The sequence below is a fragment of the Heterocephalus glaber genome, unplaced genomic scaffold, assembly GCF_053883595.1.
Source record: "Heterocephalus glaber isolate CG9 unplaced genomic scaffold, H.glaber_assembly_v1.0 deba00000122, whole genome shotgun sequence".
NCBI lineage: Eukaryota > Metazoa > Chordata > Mammalia > Rodentia > Bathyergidae > Heterocephalus > Heterocephalus glaber.
Window position 1 is genome coordinate 46,807,922 of NW_028258138.1, and position 3,730 is coordinate 46,811,651.

General features: G+C 40.2%; 1 pseudogene; it reads left to right on the top strand.

Moving 5' to 3' along the window:
- Nucleotides 1-372: 372 nt before the first annotated feature.
- Nucleotides 373-3,203, top strand: LOC101702466 (transportin-1 pseudogene; annotated as a pseudogene).
- The last annotated feature ends 527 nt before the right edge of the window (nucleotides 3,204-3,730 follow it).

Consider the following 3,730-nt stretch of genomic DNA (forward strand, 5'->3'; position numbering starts at 1 on the left):
CAAAGGGAGAGTTGTAGGTGGCATCACAAAATGGAAAAGTAAAAGTTAGAATGTTTTTTCCTTTAATGGTAAGTCACTTCTCCAAAATCTCTCAGGCCTAGAGCATAATGGCTATTCCTTCTCTGATATTTTATTATATAAAAAGAAAAGGAGCTAATACAGCTCTCTTGTTGATGTCAATCTTTGGTGAGCATTCAAATGAAACACAAATACCTTCATATTTTTGTACAACTCATTAGTTCCACTTCTTATACGTTTCTCTAAGATTTCCATCATCATTTTTTCAATCATGATTCTTTCAAGTCCTTAATATTCCAGCCAAATTACTGGCTATAACCCACGATGATATAGAAAATTATACCTCTGAGCAGACGTTGGTGGCCGAGCGGCTGGGAGCAGTTCCGCTGGCCTTCAAGGTCTGAAGCTTCCTTCAGGGCACTGCAGGCAGCAAACCAAGATGGAGTATGAGTGAAAACTTGACGAGCAAGGGCTTCAGCAAATCCTGCAGCTGCTGAAGGAGTCCCAGTCCCCGGATACCACCATTGAGAGGACGGTACAACAAACACTGGAACAGCTCAATCAGTATCTGGATTTTAGCAACTACTTGATTTTTGTTCTTATAAAATTAAAATTTGAAGATGAACCCACAAGATCACTGAGTGGTCTCATCTTGAAGAATAATGTGAAAGCACATTTTCAGAACTTCCCAAATGGTGTAACAGACTTTATTAAAAGTGAATGTTTAAATAATATGGGTGACTCCTCTCTCTTGATCAGAGCCATTGTAGATATTTTGATTACAACCATTGCCTCCAAAGGAGAATTGCAAAACTGGCCTGACCCCTTACCAAAACTCTGTAGCCTGTTGGATTCTGAAGATTACAACACCTGAGAGGGAGAATTTGGTGCCCTTCAGAAAATATGTGTAGATTCTGCTGAGATTTTAGATAGTGATGTTTTAGATCGCCCTCTCAACATCATGATTCTCAAATTTTTACAATTCTTCAAGCACAATAGTCCCAAAATAAAGTCTCATTTTGTTGCATGTGTCAATCAGTTTATCATCAGCAGAACTCAAGCCCTGATGATGCATATTGATGCTTTTACTGAGAATATCTTTGCATTGGCTGGTGATGAAGAGCCAGAGGTACAGAAAAATGTATGCCAAGCACTTGTGATGTTGCTTGACATTCAAATGGATCACCTGCTTCCTCACATGCATAATATAGTTGAGTACATGCTACAAAGGACCCAAGATCAAGATGAAAATGTGGCTTTGGAAGCTTGTGAATTTTGGCTCACTTTGGCTAAGCAACCAATATCCAAAGATGTGCTTGTGAGGCATCTTCCTAAGTTGATTCCTTTGTTAGTGAATGGCATGAAGTACTCAGATATAGATATTATTCTGCTTAAGGGTGATGCTGAAGAGGATGAAACAATTTCTGATAGTGAGCAAGATATAAGGCCACATTTTCATAGATCAAGGACAGTGGCTCAGCAGCATGATGAAGATGGAATAGAAGAGCAAGATGATGATGATGATGAAATTGATGATGATGATGATACAATTTCTGACTGAAATCTAAGAAAATGTTCTGCTGCTGCCCTAGATGTTCTTGCAAATGTTTATCGTGATGAGCTATTGCCACATATTTGGCCTCTTTTGAAATAATTACTTTTTCATCATGAATGGGTTGTTAAAGAATTGGGCATCTTGGTCTTAGAAGCAATTGCTGAAAGTTGCATGCGGGGTATGATTCCATACCTGCCTGAGCTCATTCTTCACCTTATTCGTGCCTCTCTGATAAAAAGGATCTTGTGCATTCCATAACATGCTGGACTCTTAGTCGCTACACACACTGGGTAGTCAGCCAACCACCAGACACATACCTAAAGCCATTAATGACAGAGTTGCTAAAGCGTATCCTGGATAACAACAAGAGAGTACAAGAAGCTGCCTTCAGTGCCTTTGCTACTCTAGAGGAGGAGGCTTGTACAGAACTTGTTCCTTATCTTGCATCTATACTTGATACCCTGGCTTTGCATTTAGTAAATACCAGCATAAGAACCTGCTCATTCTTTATGATGCTATAGGAACATTAGCAGATTAAACAAAACCAGAATATATTCAGATGCTAATGCCTCCACTGATCCAGAAATGGAACATGTTAAAGGATGAAGATAAAAATCTCTTCCCTTCACTTGAGTGCCTATCTTCAGTTGCCACAGCCCTGCAGTCTGGCTTCCTTCCGTACTGTGAACCTGTGTATCAGTGTTGTGTAAACCTAGTACAGAAGACTCTTCCGCAAGCTATGCTAAACAATGCTCAACCAGATCAATTTGAGGCTCCAGATAAAGATTTTATGATCATAGCTCTTGATTTACTCAGTGACCTAGCTGAAAGACTTGGAGGCAACATTGAACAGCTAGTAGCCTGAAGTAACATCCTAACATTAAAGTATCAGTGCATGCAGGATAAAATGCCAGAAGTTTGACAGAGTTCATTTGCACTATTAGGTGACCTGACTAAAGCTTGCTTTCAGCATGTTAAGCCTTTTATAGCTGATTTTATGCAAATATCGGGAACCAATCTAAATCCAGAGTTCATTTCAGTCTGCAACAATGCCACGTGGGCAATTGGAGAAATTTTCATTCAAATGGGTATAGAGATGCAGCCTTATATTCCTATGGTGTTGCACCAGCTTGTAGAAATCATTAACAGACCCAATGCACCAAAGGCCTTGTTAGAGAATACAGCAATAACAATTGGTCATCTTGGTTATGTTTGCCCTCAAGAGGTGGCCCCCATACTACAGCAGTTTATAAAACCTTGGTGTACCTCTCTGAGAAACATAAGAGACAAAGAGGAAAAGGATTCAGCATTCTGTGGGGCTTGTACCATGATCAGTGTGAATCCCAGTGGAGTAATCCAAGATTTTATTTTTTTTTGTGATGCTGTTGCATCATGGATTAACCCAAAAGATGATCTCAGAGACATGTTCTGTAAGACCCTTCATGGATTTAAAAATCAAGTTGGGGATGAAAATTGGAGGTGTTTCTCCGACCAGTTTCCTCTTCCCTTGAAAGAGTGTCTTGCAGCTTTTTATGGTGTTTAATCTAATATACTTAGGCTGCAGTCCCAAAATTAGGGGTCCTCCAGTCTTGGAGACTATGAGGGAGCCTCTGTACCAAGGGAAAATGTTACCCTTTTTTGGTGGTCTCTCGAGAAGGAGACCTGAGACCCTGGAAAACACCGACTTTTAAAGAAAGAAAAGGAGACAGCCTGGGGGACAAACAGCAGTTTAATTCCTCTGGCACTACTGGACAATCACAAAGGAAAGAAGCAAGGCTTTTATACATGTAGGAAAGCAGCTTAGTTATTCTGGCTAATGTCTTTCTAATTTTAACCTCTGGTGACAAATGACTTTAAGTGACTCATAAAAGCTACAGGCGAATTCACAAGTCCCGTGTTTCCATTCACTAATCCCGTACATCAAAGAGCACACCGCAGCCCTCTTCTTATCAGATAGTATCAAGAGAGCAGGATGACTTTAGCCAAAATCAAGCCCACTGGCCCACCACAAACATCACAGATGTGCATAGTGAGTCCTATCTCTCTTACCACCCGTACAGTCATTGGGTCGAGGTCCTCTGATCCCAGAAAATGGTAAAGAAGAAAACTAGGGAAACCTGTTTTTCTCCTGTGAGAATTTTACAACATCTCTTATAA